At 40.6% G+C, this 20,223-nt stretch overlaps 1 long non-coding RNA gene across 1 annotated transcript; it reads right to left on the bottom strand.

Annotated features, from left to right (window-relative positions):
- Positions 1–541: 541 nt before the first annotated feature.
- LOC147371026 (uncharacterized) lies at positions 542–11,671 on the bottom strand. Its single transcript, XR_015166242.1, has 4 exons — positions 11,341–11,671; positions 4,122–4,221; positions 3,313–3,575; positions 542–1,128 (listed from the first exon to the last, which is right to left on the bottom strand). It is a non-coding gene; the product is annotated as an uncharacterized LOC147371026 (long non-coding RNA).
- Between the last annotated feature and the right edge of the window lie 8,552 nt (positions 11,672–20,223).

The raw sequence follows: 20,223 nt of genomic DNA on the forward strand, positions 1-20,223 counted from the left end.
CTGGCAGGCTACACAGCCCATGGGGTCGCAAAAGAGTCGGACACGACAGTGACTGAGCGCACACGCACACCAAGAGTCTAGAATATTAAGACTTTCCCTTGCCTCTTGTGTTGTTCCTTTCTGCTGTGGACAGAATGTTGTGTCCCTCCTAACATATATGTTGAAACTCTAACTGCCACTGTGATAGTGTTTGGAGACGGGGATCTAAGGGACGTAATTAGGTATAGATGAATGTGGGGCCCTCTTATGGAATTTGTGTGCTTAAGGAAAGAGACCAGAGAGCTTGTTCCCTCTCTTTTTCTACAAGAAGACACAGCAAGAATGTGGCTGTGTCTATAAGCCATGAAGAAGGTCCCCACCAAGAGCTCTATCCTGATCTCAGGCTTCCAGCCTCTAGAACTGTGAGAAATATATGCTCACTGTTTAAGCCATTCAGTCTATGGTACTCTGTTATCACAGCCATAAATAGTTAACACACTGTCGCATTCTCCCCTTGGGGTATTCTCAGAAAACAAACAAACTAAAGAAAACAAACAAAATGTGTGTTTTTAATATATTTCCCTTCAAGCATTCATTCAAAAATTCTTATTATTTAAATTTCTAGCACAAATACATACATACATACCACATACATACATAAATGTGCCAGAGAAATTCGGCTTTTACTTGAAGCTGGGTTGATTTGACTGAGTTTTCTGAAGTTGTTTAGTGTCACCACATTTGGGAACATATTTCACTTGTACCTGATAAATGCAGCAAATTGGAGTTAAAGCATGGACCTTATTCTGTAAATTTAATTTGTGTGAGGAAAAAAAAAAAAAAAAGTTGACTAATCTATTCCCAAACCCCATCCTCTGCAAAAGAGGTACTGTTTAGGTAAGACGTTTACTTGATCCTATTGTGTAAAGAGGAGTCTGAGAAGAGCAGATGCCTTGGGCATAGTCCAGAGATGCTTCAAGACTGGGAAGGGAAGCATATGCAGAATGCTTTCATTCTTCCTTGGAAGACTTTGCTGCTGCTGCTGCTAAGTCGCTTCAGTTGTGTCCAACTCTGAAGACTTGAGAGTCTTAGAAATTGATCAAAGCCTCTAATTTCCTCTGTCCAGATTTCTTACATGTTCAGTGATTTCTGAAATACAATGTTTATTTTATAATTTGCATTAAGCTCAAAATGCAGGTATGTGTGCAGGGGTTTATATGCAAACATTTTTGGAAGCAGAAACACTTTGAATTATATTCATACTGTTATATTTACATTAAGCTCTATATGGTGGCTGTGGACGTGCACCACTCCAATGTCCCTTTAAGAGATCTGCAACTGGGAACATAGTGAACTGATAGCCCAGCTGTTACACCTTTGGATCCACTGTGGCAAGATGTGAGGCCACACTTCCCCCGGGCTGCTGTCCACAAATCACGGATCACAGAGTCAGCTCAGATTCAGTGTGGGGACACCCCATTGGCTAGCTGAGACTTTGCTTCTGTCTGAGGCTCTTCCCGCCCAATACCTCTTTCTCTATGCAAATATCAGACATATAGCAGGGTCTGAGGGCTCTCTGCCTTCTCTTGCTTTTTTCTCGTTGCAGACATTTCCTCTAATAAATCCCTTGCACCCTTTCTTGTTTCATTTGGCATCTGCTTCTCAGAGGATCCAAGCTGACACGTTGCAAGTGATTAATTCTCATTGGCAGAGTCAAGAGGAATTAAAGAACAGTATCACACAAGAACCAGAGGAGGACTGTGTAGGTGCCTTATAAAGAGCACAAAATGATCAAAAAGGACAAACTTTCCTATCAGTCAGCAAGGGTTTTATGGCTGTAGATACTGTAAGGATGCAAATAAATTTGAGAACAAGATGTTGGTTACTGCTGTTTGTAAGGGATGCATGCGTACACGCTCAGTCGCTCAGTCCTTTCAGACTCTGTGACCTACGGACTGTAGCCCACCAGACTCTGACCATGGGATTCTCCAGGCAAGAATACTGAAGTGGGTTGTCATTTCCTGCTCCAGGAAGGGGTAGCAGAGATCAAATCTAGTATAAGCCAGGCATTAACTTATTAAATTATGCAAGTAGATAATATAAAAAGAAGTAGAAAAGACCCCTATGCTGGGAAAGATTGAAGGCAAGAGGTGAAGGGGAGGACAGAGGATGAAATGGTTGGATGGCATCACCGACTCAATGCGCATGAGTGAGCAAAGCTCTGTGAGATGGTGAAGGACAGGGAATCCTGGTGTGCTGCAACTTGGCCTCAGTGGGCCTGGGTCCATGGGGTTGCAAGGAGTCCTACACAACTGAGCAACTGAACAACAACAAGATAATAAAATAAACAGAAAAAGTTTCAATGGTGAATTGCCAATTGTTATGGTCAATAAATACTCTGAGTTCAGAGAGAGGAAGGAGAGACCACCTGGGACTTTAGAACTTTGGGAGGAATATTATAGGATAAACCTCTCTAAAAGCTGGCTGTTGCAACTGGATAAGCCTTGGTTACTCTCACCACTGAGGAAGTGATAATGGAGGAGACTGAAAGAGGGTTATGTGAGTATTAGGGAAGGTAGTCACCCAGCAATATTTTAGAGCTGTATTTCCTTGCAAAGTCATTGTTATCTATAAGAAACAAAAATATTTTCATTTTGATGCTAGTATAAAAAATAGTATTTGAGATCCCCTAAATCATCTTCTAATTGAGGTCTAACTCAATTTCTTTGCCTCCTTTTGTTTATGTTCATAATTATGTTGGTTCCAAAAAGTTTCACTTGTATCATCACAAGGTGGTGAGAAAAAACAGAAGTAGACTTAATATATAAATGAAGTCAAGGGAAGGCTAAGTTGGCATTCTTGCAGAAATAACTGTTTTGCAGGACTTACCTGGTGATCCAATGCAGGGGGCACGGGTTTGATCCCTGGTCAGGTATACTAAGATCCTGCATACCGCAAAGTGGTGCTTCTACAAATAATAATACTAGGTCTGCAGAACTGTAGTTTGAGTACTGAATAGTGGTGACAAAACTAAATCCTCAGCTAGTACAGAATTATACATATCACAAATTCAAAGCCATCACGTACTGATAGGTATGATATGGCAGATTCAACAAAACACTTTTAATTGTCACATTAAGTGAATGTGATAAATTTGGACATATATCTTTTTAGTGTTTAAAATAGAATTTATAAGTTTAATTTGGTTTTAGTATCACATAAAATCTATAAGTGTAAGGAGTCTATACTCAGTCTTGTGTACAATTCACTCGTGAGTATTCTCTGTCTTCCTCCTGTCTCATCCCCAAAAGGGAGAAGTGTGTGCTCACTTACCTCTACTCTCTCACCCACACTCCAGAGGAGGGGCTGCTTCTGAGCAGATCATTGGTAAAGAACCCATGGCAGGTGGAAGCCTCACTGACTTGGGTGCGATGAGTGGAGTCCAAGTTTGAAATCCGCACCTGCTGTAGAACTTGAGCTCGTGCTCTCGTGTGGTGTACAGATTCCACTCCATTAAATAGACTTAATATGTAAATGAAATGTTTTCGTCAAGTGAAGGCCAAGTTGGCATTCTTGAGGCACATTCAACAGGACCCCTGAGTTAAAAAGAGAGGGGTCGGTTTCTTAGTGAGAGAAGCAAAGTATGTATAACAAAGAGCTGAGAAACTGAAAAAGGTCATAAGTTGAGAGTTTAAAGAGAGTTTGGAGGAATTTGGGTAAGAAAGAAAGTGTAGGTTGAGGAGGCTAGGAAACGTGGGAGCAAAGCCAATCTGAGAAACATTTCTGGGAGTTACAAATAAGATGCTCACAGTGTCTTTCCTGGAGTCACAGGTAAAGACTGGAGCTCCTTTTTCAGAACTGTGGGGAGGAAGACCTATCTAAGCTTAAGGACAGGAGGGAATCCTTTTTCAATATTCCCTTAGTTGCAGACCGCTGATATGCTGGTTCCTCTAATTATATGAACCAATAAGTTCAGCAGGAAACTTCTCAAGGACAGATGTTACATTTCAAGGGAGATATTGAGAAAGGAAATAGTCTCTCAAGAAAAAAGACACCCAGCCCCATCCAAGTCTGAGCTGCTCCTCTTTTCTGAAGTAGGGGAATTAGCTCTTGATTCCATTCCTTCTTGCCTGGAGGCTTACCAGAGTTGTAGAGCGGGCACTGCAGTCTTGAGTAGCTCCCGGTTCATACATTCTTTAGGGTCACAGTTCTCCTGGCATTAGCTAAATGGAGTTTCACTTTCTGTAGGAAGAAGCCTATGTCAGAGAGGGTGCCCAGTGGCTGGGTAAAATGCAGTTATCTCAGCACATAATATAATCAGCATCCCGTCAACTGTTCATGGGGCTTCCCAAGTGGCACAGTGATAAAAAGAATCCACCTGTCAATGCAGCAGACTCAAGAGATGCGGGTTTGATCCCCTGGAGTAGGAAATGACAACCCACCCCAGTATTCTTTCCTGGGACATCCCATGGACAGAGAAGCCTGGTGGGCTACAGTCCCTGGGGTCACAGAGTTGGACATGACTGAACATGAGAATGTATTGTACATTGTACAACTGTACATCTCCAAGAGCTCTTGCAGCTGCCCATTCCTCTCCATCGCTCCTCTCTTTGATCTCATGCATTGTTGTAACAGTTTTTGATAGTAAGCCATGCTTCCAGGAGTTGTGTTTTCTTCCACGTGTTTATGTCCGCTCAGAGCTTACTGTATGTCATCCATGTCCCTTCAGGCTGCTCACTAGTTAGATGCTGCAGTGAAGCCCCTCAGACAGTCTCTGCCTCTGTAGGTTATAGCCTAGTGGTAACAGAGTCTTTAAATGAGAAATAATTCAAATGTTCAGCACGATAAGGGCTTCCAGGGTTTTATTCCAGGGGAAGGGAAAGTGGGAGCTCAGAGAAAGGCAGCCCAAGATGCCCAGAGGGTCTTTAACCTGAGGCCAGAAAGATGAGGAGGAATTCACCAAGTAGAGGCCCAGCAGAGGGCAGAGGAACAAGAAGGCTTCTAGCACAGCCAGGGAGAGGCTAAATGGTACCCAGGAGAAAGGAGAGGACTGGCATTTTGGGGTTAAGTGAGTTAGTCGGGAGTCAGTCCCAGTGAGGTCTGGTCTCAGTCTCAAATCTAGAAGGACCCTGTAAACCAGGGGAAGATTTAGTGTTTTATTCTCAGGGCTACTGGAAGGCAATCAAGGTTTGCAGCATGCAGAATTCATTCCAAATGGCAGCTAATTTGTGAGCGCAATCTGATGACATCACTCGTTTTAAAAGTTTTAGTGACTTCTTAATGCCATCCGAATGGCATCTAAATTTTTAATAAGGTGTGCGAGGCCCTGCTTGAACTTAATCCTGCTACTTTTCCAGGCTCATCTGAAATTCACTGTCCCCATCTCCCCCTTGCGCTTTCTTGCTCACCCCAGACTCCTTCTCCTCTGCTGTAGCCTAGGGCCTTTGATGCCTTTTTGACCTTAACCCAGTAAATAATTTTCAGTATTTTGCACTGTGATGCAGTATACAGACATGCACACATAGACAGGATATAACAGAGAAAATTTTATGGAAAAAAATGGCAGATATACACTAAGTATTTCCCCTTCTTTTTTCTTTTCTTCCTTAACAATGTGGGGGTAATCTGGGCGATGTGCTAAGTTTGTCCGACTCTTTGCGACCCTGCCGGGCTCCTCTGTCCATGGGATTCTCCAGGCAAGAATAATGGAATGGACTGCCATGCCTGCCTCCAGGGGGTCTTCCCTTGGAGGAGGGTCCTTCCCAAGATCAAACCCTTGGGTCTTATGTCTCTTGCATTGGTAGGCAGGTTCTCAGGTTCTTTACCATTGGTGCCACCTGGGAAGCCCAGATTAATACTTACTCAATTGATTTTATGACCCCCTAGTTCCCCCATGAGCCAGGTGCTCCCTCTTGCTGTGGGGCTTCACACGTGTACTTTGTCTTCGACACTGTTCCCTGGGGGTATTGACCTTCCCATCTCAACCTAACTAGAAGGGCTCTGGGAATCTTGGCTGATTTAGCAAGTCCAGTCCCCTCTTTTTGTCACAAATATTTAGTGAAAGCCTACTGGATGCCAGGCACAGGTTAAGGCCTGGACCAGAGTGGCTTCATAAGCTCTGAACTCAGCAGAGCCCCGCATTTGGCTGCAGGCCCTGCTGTTGCTGTTTTGAAATTCTTAACATTTTTTCTTTTTTTATAAACAAGAAGCCCCATATTTTCATTTTGTACTGGGCCTCGTAAATTATGCTGCCATTCCTGCTCTGAGGTACTGAACAAAACTGACCCAAATCCTCACTTTCACAGATTCAGCTTCTAGCGCTTATTGTGTTTTCTTTTTTTAAATTTTATTTTATTTTTAAACTTTACATAATTGTATTAGTTTTGCCAAATATCAAAATGAATCCATCACAGGTATACATGTGCTCCCCATCCTGAACCCTCCTCCCTCCTCCCTCCCCATACCATCCATTATTGTGTTTTGACTTCCACCCTTAGCAGTGGTCATCTGCATGGCATCTGCCTATCTGTCTGTCTGTTGGCCCAACTGGACTGTAAGTTCCTTGAGGGCAATGTCTATCTCCTGCTGTGATATCCAGCACATATTATACTGCCTGGTACCTTGCACACGTGAACGGATTAATGTAGAACAAATTAGTGAATATGCATGATGCTCCAAAGTTTTGCCCCATAATGCGTGATTCTCTTAATCACAGTTATCCTTGATATTCCTTTAAATTTTTTAAAATTATGTTTTTATTTAATCTGGTATATATAAAATATTATAGTTTCTATTTCAATATACAAAATATTGATACATTTTATATTCATTTTTTTCATACTAAATCTCTGAAATCCAGAATATGTTTAACACATACAACATATACTTGATATCCCTTTGATGAGACTGCACTTGTATTAAAACTCCTTCATTGGCTATTTGCCCATTCACTTTGAAGTGATAGCTGTTGAAGTTAAAATTGGAAGTATATTAGTGAGTTCTGTTTACATTTATGAGTGTGAAGAATTTACCAAGAAGATTACTGAAAACAAGATTTTGAATTCAAGGATCATTTTCAAAGTGAACAGAAAAAGTGAAAGTAACAGTCATTCAGTCATGTCCCACTCTGCGACCCCATGGACTTATTCAGTCCATGGAATTCTCCAGGCCAGAGTACTGGAGTGGGTAGCCTTTCCCTTCTCCAGGGGATCTTCCCAACTGAGGGATTGAACCCAGGTCTCCCACATTGCAGGTGGATGCTTTACCAGCTGAGCCACAAGGGAAGTCCTTAAAAATATTTTTTGAGATGATCAATGACTTTGATTGGAAATGAGATAAAGGCAGAGGAAGAGTATCAAGCAATGAGAACTCAAGGGAAAGCAAGATGGAAATCTTGCCTTTTGCTTATGAATGTCCTTTAAAATATAACTGAATTACTTTATAATTTATTTGTAATAATATTAGTTCACACTTGAAGATAGAGGTATAGGAAGCACAGTATCTATATGATGTCATGATCATAAATTGGGCAAGTAAAATGTTACTTGAAGAAACAAATTTTAGTCAAAGAACTCCAGTATTTAGGATATTTTTGTTTGTTTGTACACCAAGTTTTAATAATAGTTTACAGGTTATATTCTGTAAACACTGGAAGTTTTATATATCTTTAAAACACTTAAGGGCTGCTGCTAAGGGTTAGTAAACTACATGGGCTAGCCTTATCTCTTACCTTTTACTGCCATCCTGTGGCCATTTCATTTTCTGGATTTGCAAAAGTACATTTTTCAAAACCTTATTTTCCATCTTTATCACAGATTGTTGTTTCAGATTTTATCAGTCCTCAATTAACATAGATAAACTACAGTACACAGAGTTAGTAGCATTTTGCTACATTAAGATGTTCCATCATACAGTAGTATATAAACGTTGTGGAATTTTAATTCTGAGCAAGTGTCCATGAAATATTTTCCAAAAACACTGTTGTCAAACATCTCCTGGTTTCTTTTCATCCCTCCTCCTTAACCTGGCTTTTTGGTGGCTGTTTAGGCAGTAGCAGTTTATTGTTGTCTCAAGGACACACTCCCTGGATTGTCTGTCTCTATTTGAGATGCAGATACATTCTTCTGGAATCCAGGTTTGGATTTCTTTTCTTGGAGGTCCCATCTTCTGATCATCTAGATTTCTACTAAGTCCCAGTGCCCTAAATCAATTTGCCCAAAGTAATATAGCTCAAGTCAGTATCCAGCAGAACCAATATATATGCAATGAATATTCATTGCACCCTGAGTCTCTCATCTCACCTTCCAGGCCTCTGGATCTGACTGCCTTTTTTGCCTCTCTCTGCACAGAGACCTTGTCACGGGAGCTAACACCATTGCCTTTCTCTTTGAGTCATGAGATTTGTGTTCTCCTTCCCCTTTAAAGCATCTTAACTTTCCCTAAAGATTGGGACCCTCTGGCTTGAAACCTCTCACTTTAGCTTTTTTATTTCTAACTTTTAATTATAAATTGTATCACATACAGGAGTATATATTTTGTGCAATTTAATAATGCTAAAGAAATGAATACTCATGTACCCACCACATATCTTAGAAAAAAGAACATACCAGTGCCTCAGAAGTCCCCTGTGTGCCTCTCCTTAATGGTGTCCTCCCACTACACACCCACCCACCACGTACCCTTCCTTAATGCTGTCCTCCTACTATGCACCCACCCACCAAGAGAAAACCAGTACCTTGAATTTTGTGTAAGGTGTCTCTCTGCTCATCTGTATAGTTTTCGCTCTATCAGTTAGGGTCTCGTCAGGAAAGCAGAGCCACTGTGAGCGATGTGGGATGAGGGGTTTCTTATAGGAATTATACCTGAGATCTTTCAGTGAAAATCTGCAGGGGACCATGGGAGAAGTGCAGAAAAAAACACTAGGCTGCCTCCTGAGGCATCGCGGTCTTGGACGAGACAGACCTGCAGGGGAATCTAAGTGTTGAAACATGTCCCCCAGCCATAGAAAGTGTGTTAGTCACTCAGGCGTGTCTGACTCTTTGTGACCCCATGGACTGTAGCCCACCAGGCTCCTCTGTCCATGGAATTCTCTAGGCAACAATACTGGAGTGCGTTGTCATGCCCTTCTCCAGGGGATCGTCCCCACCCAGTGATCGAACCCTGATCTCCTGCACTGCAGGCAGATTCTTTACCATTTTTCTGAGCCACCAGGGAAGCCCTTCCAGCAGTGGGGTGGGGCCACAAAGAGGGAGCTGGAGGGGACTGTGGAAGTGACCGCCTCTGCACCGCTGCCCTCTGGGGGCCATTTGCCCACTGTCTTGGTCCAAAGCCAGCAGTGGGGAAAAGAGGCTGAGGGATGAGGAGAGGAAGTTCAGCTGGCACTCCTTGGCATCTCTGCTCTGCCCACCGCATCTGACTGCCCACACCTTTCTATACACAGTGGATACTACTCAGCAATAAAAAAAAAAAAAAAAAAAAAAAGCATGAAGTCTTGCCATTTGCAGAAACACAGATGGACTTCGAGGGCATTATGTTAAGTGAAATAAGTCAGACAGAGAAAGATGAATACTATTTGATATCACTTATATGTGAAATCTAAAAAATACAACAAAGTAGTGAATAACAAAAAAGAAATAGACTCACAAATATAGAGAACACACTCTATATACAAATATAGAGAACATACCAGAGGGGAGTAGTAGGGGGCTGGGGAGATACAGTATAAGGGAGAGGGAGTGAAAGGCACAAACTATTGGTTATAAGATAGGCTTCAAGGGAATATAGCCAGTATTTTGTAATAATAACAGTGAGTGGAGTGTAACCTTCAAAAATTGTAAAACACACACACACACACACAATGGCTGCAAATAAACTTTACAGGAAGCATTAAAAAAAAGAAAGTGTCTGCAGCTTCTCCTCTGCCTCCAATGTATTGCTCAAGTTCCTCTTTTAACCAAGGCTAACCTCAAACCATAGAAGGAAGGAAACTCTGGGACTTGTAGTTCATAGCTTCAGTCAAGTTGGCGACAGAATAAACTCCTAAGACAATATGCTGTTTGGCTTGGGCTATATTTTTATCACAATAGAAATCGTGCCATATTTTTTTTTTATGATTTGCTTTGTCTTTTGTTATTATTAATGTGGTTAACATCATTTTTTGAGATTCTTTCTGTTGAGTCATTCACTTTTAAGTACTGTATATAGAATTCCAAAATATGAAAGTATAATTTATATATCTGCTTACATATTGTTTAGATATTTGTTTTTTCCCTAGCATTTGCTCATATGAGCAATATTTCTATGAATATTGTATATGGCTCCTCATGACTTTCTGTAATGCGTGGACCTAGGAGGGAAATTGCTGGGCTAGAGAGTGTGCCATGTACAACTTTATTATGTTTGGTCAAGTTGTTTTCCACAACTCTTTCTGAGGCTAAATACTTTCACTCTGAAGACATTTGGCATGTCAGATACTTTAGTATTTGCAAGATCAGAGAGGCACAAAATGCCATCTGGGTTCAATTTTTGCCCTTATTATGAGTGAGTCTGGACATCTTTTTATATATTTATTCATCACAATTGTTTCCTCTTCTCTGAAATGCTTATGCCCTTTTTTCATTTTTTCTTTGTAGTAGTTTTTCATGAATTCCAGGTAATATCCTTTTATTAGTTATTTGCATTACAGAAATTCCCTTCCAGTTTATGGTTCTTTGGCCAGTTTTAGCCACTTCTGCCTTGCTGTTCTGTTCCTGTCATGTAATTACTGATTCCTCTCCCCTTTCCACACTGGCTCACCTTATTGTGCTCTTTATAGTGTCTTTTGATGAACAGAAGGTCCAAATTTTAGTATAGTCAAATGTGGCATTTTCTCCCTGCTTATGGTAACTTTGGGTCTTACACAAAAGACACTTCTTTTCTTCCAGATTGTAAGGATATTCTCTACTGCCTTGTAGAATTGTTTTGGCTTTCACATTGAGGTCTTTAGTCCTTAGTTTTCCACAGATATAGAATACACACTAATTTATAACTGAGTTTCAACATGTGTGTAGGTTTGTTTCTGGCTTCTCGTCCGTTCTATTTGTCTTGACATCTGCAAGAGCAGGTGTTCCTAGCTTGCTTTTCTTTAGCTTAGGACTTCCCTGTTGGTTCAGATGGTAAAGAATCTGCCTGCAATGCAGGAGACCTGGGTTCAATCTCTGGGTTGGGAAGATTCCCTGCAGAAGGAAATGGCTACCCACTCCAGTATTCTTGTCTGGAGAATTCCATGGACAGAGGAGCCTGGTGGGCTACAGTCTATGGGGTTGCAAAGAGTTGGACACAACTGAGCAACACACACACACACACACACACTCATAAACTTACGGCTGCAATTGAAGACTCTCACTTTCCTTGGTGGTTAGCTTTAGCCATGTGTGGTAGAGTTCTTGCAGACTGGTTGCAATGATTCTCTTTTCTGCTTCCGTACTCTTTGCAATGTGACTTTGTTGCTTCTCTTTTCAATATGTAGAGTCTATTTCTCCACCCTTTGAGTATGAGCTGGCCTTATGACTTGCTTTGGTTAATAGAATGCAGTGGGTATGATATTTTGTCAGTTCATCACTCAGTCTTGGAATTTTGCTGCTGTTTGTGAACAAGCCTGGGCTAGCATGCTGAATGGTGAATGACACATGACTAGTCACATCATCCCTTCACATGGCAGTCAGCCAATTCCTGGTAGCAAAATTGCCTAGCTGACCTGAAACTGACCAAAAATGCATGAGAGATTCCAACAGAGACCAGAAGAGCTGCCCAACGAGTCTAGCCCAAATTATCAACCAATGGGGATTGGATGGTTACTCAGAAATAACTAATGGGGACTTCCCTGGTGGCCCACTGGCTGACTCACACTCCTAATGCAGGGGGCCTGGGTTTGATCCCTGGCCAAGGAACTGGATCCCACATGCTGCAACTAAGAGTGTGCATGCTGCAGCTAAAGTTCCTGCATGTCACAACTAGAAGATCGAAGATCTGTGTGCCACAGCTAAGACCCAGCACAGTCAAATAAATAAATAAAAATAAACATTAAGAAAGAAATAGCTGAACACCAAGTGACCAAGTTCTTGCCAATATCTTGTGAGCAGAAGTGACACCTACACGTTTGGCATGGCTAGCTTTCTCCTTAAAGAGGCTGACTATGAAGGTCACCTAACCTGGATGGTACTCCACTCCAGTATTGCCTGGAAAACCCCATGAACAGAGGAGTCTGGCAGGCTGCAGTCCATGGGATCACAAAGAGTCAGACACAACTGAATGACTTCACTTTACTTTACACTTTTTAACCTGGACCATGCAGATGTAGAGAGAATTCCAGGACAGCAGACTCCTGAAATTCTCTAAGATACTCTTGAGGGTCTGAGAGGTCAAAACTATTTTAATAATAATATTCAGTTGTTATTTGTCTTTTTCACTGTGTTGAGCTAATAGTGGATAAAGCTGCTGTTACTTTTGCCTACTATATTGGCAGAGCAGGAGAAACACCTTAGAATTGGCTCATTTGAATGACTTTGGGGGGGTTTGAAGCTACAGGGATGGCCCCTTGTTGCCTGACATCTGGTCTTGGGATTTCTATTTTTTATTTTTGCTGTGCAGCACAGCATGTAGGTTCTTAGTTCCCCCTCCAGGGATTGAACCCATGCCTGTTGCAATGGAAGTGTGGAATCTTAACCACTGGACCACTAAGAAAGTCACTGGCCCTGGGATTTTTAAGGTAGAGGAACATTGCCTCCTGGGGTGCACTGATACTTCACATCTTTGCCAGTATTTGGTGTTGTCAATGTTTAGGGTTTTCATGGGTTCTCAGTGATTTTTTAAGAGTATAAAGGGAATAAAACACCCCCCCCCCCAAAAAAAGGGAATAAAAGAACAGACTGTATTATTTACATATCTTTAGAGCATGTAATTTTTGCACCTTGTTTTATGTCCCTGAATATGGTCCAGTATGTCCTAGTTTATAGTCTATGGGAACTTGAATAGAATTTGTATCCCACTGTTGTGTGAAAATTGTATAAATCTTAGTTATGTTGAATTGGTTCATAGTGGTTTGCAGGTCTACTATACCCTTCTACTTTTCTGTATATTCATTCTAATAATTTTTGAGAATTTACTATTTAAACTCTAACCAAAAGTCTTAACTTAAAAAATAATTCTAATATATAGTGAAACTATAGGTAACTTTGTTCTGCATTTCCAAGTCTCCTATAAATGTGTTATCATACTTTCATAATTAAAAAATAAAAAAGAAAGAGGAAAAAAAGAGTATGAGGGGGTTCTGAGACAACAGGTTTGAGAACCACTATCCTAGAGGATCCCAAGCATCAAGATGGCAAGAATTTGATTCCTAAATTACTTATAGTTAATCAAACCAGTCAATCCTAGAGGAAATCAACCCCGAATATTCATTGGAAGGAATGATGCTGAAGCTGAAGCTCCAATAATTTGGCCACCTGATGCACAGAGCTGACTCATTGGAAAAGCCTCTGATGCTGGGAAAGGTTGAGGGCAAGAGGAGAAGGGGGCGACAGAGGATAAGATGATTGGATGGCATCACCAACTCAATGGACAGGAGTTTGAGCAAACTCCGGGAGATGGGGAAGGATAGGGAAGCCTGGCATGCTGCAGTCCAAAGAGTTGGACACGACTAGTGACTGAAGGACAACAAAAAAAGGAGAAAGCTAGTGAAACCAAACATGTGGGTTTCAGTTCTGCTCACATGATACTGGTGAGAACTTGGTCACTTGGTATTCATTATCTATTTCCGAGTAACCATCCAACCCCCATTGGTCGACAATTCAGACTAGACTCGTTGGGTAGCTCTTCTGATCTCTGTTGGAATCTCTCATGTATTTTCGGTCAGTTTCAGGTCAGCTAGGCAGTTTAGCTACTGGGGATTGGCTGACTGCCAAATAAATAGACGGTGCCTGTCTCCTGTCTGAGAAGCTAAGGGAACCACACCCTGGGGTCTGATTCTTGCCCAGAGCGTCTGGAGAGAGGATGAAGGCTGATGAATCGCTTCGGTGGTAGTGGCTCCTGCTTTACAGCTTGGCCTATTTCCAAGCCATTGTCAGGGTGGAGGTGCCTGAGCGTCTCCCCAGATGTGGGTTGCAGGTCAACAATCCAGTGTGAGTTCCACATCTGTCTGATAGGCCTGACATGGGGAGGAGTCCTTAGCAGAAGGAGCCTGGAGGTTCACGTGAGAGAGGAGTTGTAAGTGACTACTGGGAAGATAAATGATTCCTCTGGGTCAAGGGAATGGGAGGAGGTAGGGGCATGATGGTAAAGCATTGAGGAATCCACTAAAGCCCCATCATCCCAGAGAGGGGGCACTGCCTTTGCCTTCCTGGACCAGGGGCTAGCCTGGCATGAGTTAGTTCCTTCTTTTCCTTTCCCTTCCTCCCTTCTCTGAACCAGGCCCAGAAATCCAGGAGCTACCCATCTGGCAGGTGGAGAAGCAACAGGAACAAATCAAAAAGAAGCGACCCAGGTGACTTGCTCATTGCAGACATCCAGCCTGAAGCCAGAACTGGGGGAAGAAGAATTAACAAAAAATTATTTGGAAACTGATTAAAATTTGGAGTTCTAACTATTATATGAGACTGGATATTTAACATTTAGCTCAGCTGAATGTGTTTTAAAGAGAGGATGGGGACCCAAAAGTAAAGCTGCATTTTAACTATGTTATTTTCCATGCATATATTTTCAACATATCCAATATTAAAATAATCTGTTTTGAGTCTTCCCTCATGGTCCAGTGATTAAGACTCTGAGCTTCCACAGCAGGGGGCAAGGATTTGATCCCTGGTCAGGAAACTAAGATGCCACATGCATGTTGAGGGGTGTGGCCAAATGAATAAATAGAAAATAAAAAATAAAATAATGTTTTGAGTCTCCATATTTTGATTTTAAAGGTGTCCTTAAAGAGAGTACATTGGTAACAATAAATAATAGTTAAGAAAATAACTCAAGCGATTTGCAGGTTTGTGGGAAAGGTAATGAGTTTCATTTGGAAATGTTTTTGTGTTGTCTGACCAGTGGACAGAAGGACAGTATGCTTTTTATACAAAGTCTTGTAACAATGTTGAACAGATGGTAAATACTGTGTAATATTTAGCTATAATAAGAATTATTACTTTGTATTTGAATATCTGATGTAAACTTATTCACTTCTTTGTCCTTAGATGTGATGGTCATATCTAATGATTTAAAACAGGAGCAAAGTAAGCAAACCAAAGATACCACTTTTCTTAACTGTAGCAGAGTGTTTTCTCATTTTTTTCCCACCTGGATCTGAAATATTAGATTATAGATCCTTTGAGACTATAAATCCTGACTGTATTTCTGATTGCTACATGTCAATCACTGTTCAGAATACTACTCTGGCAATTGGTGGAGCTTTCTGCTGAGCAAATTATAATCTAGTTCAGTTTATATTAGTATACTTTGGTGTCAGTGATATTATGTAAATTATAACTTTATTAACTTAATATATTTTAACTGTGGTGGTACTGCAAATTAGAGATGATTTAAATGTTTTTAAAAAAATGTTTAGACTGTACTTTCAGTGAATACTAAATCATGCGAAATGCATTTGAAACAAATAAGTGAATAAAAGTGTATTATCTCCATTTTGTTTATGTTAATTGAACTTTACTTTCAGGAAAACATCTTCATATTTTGACTGAATTTCCTTTAAAAACAAGTTTAGCAAAAATAAAGGCAATTAATTTTGATGGAATATCATTTTTATTTGCAAATTTTATATGTAGTACTTTAAAGCACTCAGCAATTCTTGAGTACCTATGTAATAAAACAATCCAGAGAGTTGAAGTTCTAAATCTTATTAAAAGAGTAGCATTAACTTTGGTTTAATCAATCCATACTATTTTATAAAATCACCATATACCCATTATTAATCATCCCCTATAAACTATCTGTATGGGAAAAAGGTGTCTTTTCTCTTTTGATAAGCAGGTTCCTGGGAGAGTCTGAGATTAGGTTAGTTTGTTTAGTCATTAATCTACTCAGCTCATAAAGTACTGATTATGGGCTAGGTGCTTGTCAAGATACTGGACTTATTAAAAACAGTGACATTGATGAACAAGCCACCTTCATGGACTTCATGTTCTTGCAAGGTAAACATAAAAACTGTGTAAATGAACAAATCAATAATATGATTTCTAGAGAGTGGTAATGCTATGAAGAAAATAAGATATGGCAATAGGGCAAAGAACAACTCTTTCATTGTTAAGATGACAATTTTTCTTTTATTTCAATTGGATTTATATCTCATATTCTTATCATGTCTTGATATTCATTAATAATTTGGTAATACTTATTGAGCATTCAATTTGTACTAGGCACTCTGTTAAGCAGATAACTCTATTATCTACATTATCTCATTTAACCGTCAACATTCCCCAAAGAGTGAGTGTCATTAATGTCTGCATTTTCTACCTGAAGACTCTGAAAGCTTAGAAAGTTTTATTGTTTTCCCTCAGGTTACATGGATTATAAAAAGGCACAACTGGGATTCGAACATAAGTCAACATGACTATAGAATTGGGATGTCTAATATGCTAGCAAATAAACATAAGTGGCTATTTAAATTAATTAAAATTTAAAGTTCAGCTTCTGAATCACATTAACTATATTTTAAGTGGCCACTAGCCACATGTGACCAGGGGCTACCACATTGGAGTGCACAGCTGTATTCCATAATCCATAATCTTCCATAATCACAGAAGCTTGTATTGGACAACACTGCCTAAAGCCTGGTTCTCAACCATGTGACTAAAAGCCTCCCTTTCAGTATATTTTTCTTAAATGTAATAAAAGTGAGGGCTTCCTGATGGCTCAGTGGGTAAAAGAATATGCCTGCAGTGCAGGAGACACAGGAGATGCAGGCTTGATCCCTGGGTCAGGAAGATACCCTGGGGAAGGAAATGGCAACCCACTCCCGTATTCTTGCCTGGGAAATCCCATGGGCAGAGGAGCCTGGTGGCTGCAGTCTGTGGGGTCACAAAAAGTCAGACACGACTGACTGACTAAGCACACATACACATAAAGAAAGTGTCTACGTTTTTAGATCTTTGACTTTAGTAAGAATAGCAGATATATTTCTTTAGGGTTTTGCATTAGTACCAAACATTTATTGAATAAATGTCTCAATGGTATTTTTCTATATCCAATCTTTCTTTCTCAGACTGTTGTGCTTGCTTTTCCTTTGGGGAAATCTGAAATTTTGGTATTACTCTACTGTTAAGATACCTGCCTTAGAATATTCCTCCCATGTATTTAGTGCATTGATAACACCTCTATGGTTGTGAGAGCTGGACTATAAAGAAGGCGGAGAGCTGAAGAATCGATGCCTTTGTACTATGGTGGTGGAGAACTCCTGAGAGTCCCTTGGACAGCAAAATCAAACCAGTCAATCTTAAGGGAAATCAACCCTGAATACTCATTGGAAGGACTGATGCTGAAGCTTAAACTACAGTATTTTGGTCATCTGATGCAAACAGCTAACTCTGGAAAAGTCCCTGATGCTGGGAAAGATTGAGCACAAAAGGAGAAGAGGGCGTCAGAGGATGAGATGGCTGGATGGCATTACTGATGCAGTGGACGTGAACTTGGGCAAGTTTTGGGGAGATGGTGAGAGACAGAGAGGCCTGGCGTGCTGAAGTCCATAGGGTCACAAAGAGTCGGACATAGCTGGGAGACTGAACAACACTTCTGCACTGGAGCTCACCATAGACTGGGGAACAAACTCATTTCCTCTGACAACTCTCTTAATTTAGCATTCCTAAAACATTACATGAGATCGGGAATTTCTTTTTTTCTTTCTATTCTTGTTAAACTTGGAGGTTAGTTATTTTATATTTAGATATCAGAGTTTGAAGCTAAAAGCTCTCTTAAAAATCATCACACAATCTCTTTAAAAAAAGAAAAAGTTTGCCTTGTCATGTTTAAAAACAACTGCACTATAGAATGATCTTTTACTTTTATCTAGTTTCATTTTTTCTATTTCATATTCAGTGCTCCCGTTTAATTGAGTTTAGGTTTTCCAATTTCTCCATCTCTTCTTTTTTTTTTTTAATGTTCTTTCTAAAGCCTTTATTAAACATAGTAGAAAAGCTTTTGTCTACATATATATAAATAATAAGTATAATATATATATTAGAAAACATCAATTTTTGCCTAACTAAAAAGTTTATGACATTTTGATTCCATTTGTTTGACTTAGTATGAACAGAATGCTAGATTTCTAATTAAAAAACTAGATATGCAGCAAAGGTTTACTGTATAGCATAGTGAACCATAGTTAATATCTCATAATAACCTATAACGGAAAATAACTTCAAAAATAATATACTTGTTGTGTACCTGAAACATTGTAAGTCAACTATACTTCAAAAAAATATATATATTTTTAAATTATTTATAAATTTTATTTTTGTCAGCTTCATTGAGGTTTAATATAAAATTGTAAGATACCTAAAGTATACATCAAGGTGATTTAATATACATGTATACATTATGAAAGGATTCCCCTCATCGAGTTAATACCATTCAGAGAACATTTAAATTTTATTCTCTTAGCAGTTTTCAGTTATACAATACAGTGTTATCTACATCAGTCTTCATGCTTTTCACTAGATCTTCAGGCCTTATTCATCTTACAGCTGAGTTTGTACCTTTTACTAACCTCTCTCCTATTTTTCTCCCCTTCCTTCTCCCCAGTCCCTGACAACTGCTTTTCTACTTTCTGTTGTATGAGTTTGACTTCATTATTTTAGATTCCACATGCAAGTGATACCATGCAATATCTGTCTTACTCTGACTTATTTCACTTAGAATATTACCCTCAAGGTCCATCCATGTTGTCCCAAGTGGCAGGATTTCCTTCTTCCTCTTAGTTGAATACTATTTCACTGTGTATATACAGCAAATCTGCCAGCAAAGGTCCGTCTAGCCAAGGCTATGGTTTTTCCAGTGGTCATGTATGGATATGAGAGTTGGACTGTGAAGAAAGCTGAGCACCGAAGAATTGATGCTTTTGAACTGTGGTGTTGGAGAAGACTCTTGAGAGTCCCTTGGACTGCAAGGAGATCCAACCAGTCCATCCTAAAGGAGATCAGTCCTGGGTGTTCATTGGAAGGACTGATGTTGAGGCTGAAACTCCAATACTTTGGCCACCTCATGTGAAGAGTTGACTCATTGGAAAGACTGTTGCTGGGAGGGATTGGGGGCAGGATGAGAAGGGGACGACAGAGGATGAGATGGCTGGATGGCATCACTGACTCGATGGACATGAGTTTGATTAAACTCCGGGAGTTGGTGATGGACAGGGAGGCCTGGCCTGCTGTGATTCATGGGGTCGCAAAGAGTTGGACACGACTGAGTGACTGAACCGAACTGAACCGATACACCAAATCTTCTTTATCCATTCATCTGCCGATTTATGTTTAGGTTGTTTCCATATCTAGAACTATTGTGAGTAATGCTGCCATGGACATGGGAATGCAGTGAGGTTAGGAGGGTCTGAATCACAGGGTGAAGGCAGAGGGAATTACAAAGTTGAAGAGACCCTTTTGCTCAACGGTGCTTTGCCTTGACTCTCAGAAGGAAGATTCTCAAAGTGTCAGCACCACCCAATCAACCTTATCTGCCAGAGGATGGCTTGCCTACCCTCAGAGTGTTTTAGTTTTTATTTTTAGATCATGTTTCCATGAAAACTATCCTTTTAAAAGCAGGCTTTTCAGTCTGAAAATTTTACTACCCGCTCCTCAACCCCCAGCCTGTGCAACATCTCAGGGAAAGCTTACCTTTGGGGGAAGGTGGTGGATGTAGTTGTGGGGTGAGGTGGGCTCTGGCTCCCTTGTGGGGAGCAGTCCAGCAGACACGAGTTTCTGTCCTAACATTCCCCCAGGAAAATGGCAGGCCTGCTGATTACTTTACTGGCTCAACTATAAAGTCAACAACACCTTCCAGAAACAAACGTTAATTTTGTTCTCAGAGACAGTAAAGTCTGAACTGATACTGAGGGAGAAACAGTGGTGAGAAGCCTGCCCTGACTGGCCAGGGAGTCAGTGACTGACAGCGGAATGCCGAACGGTGACTTTTTTGTCACTAAGGGATGGGAGCATCAGCAGGGGAGTCTCCTCTGATTGGGGACTACGGGTATGGGGAGAGGGTGACTTTATGTGCCTCCAG

This window comes from Bos grunniens, chromosome 6 (assembly GCF_055505025.1).
Source record: "Bos grunniens cultivar Pamir isolate PY7600 chromosome 6, Bosgru_T2T1.0, whole genome shotgun sequence".
Classification (NCBI taxonomy): Eukaryota; Metazoa; Chordata; class Mammalia; order Artiodactyla; family Bovidae; genus Bos; species Bos grunniens.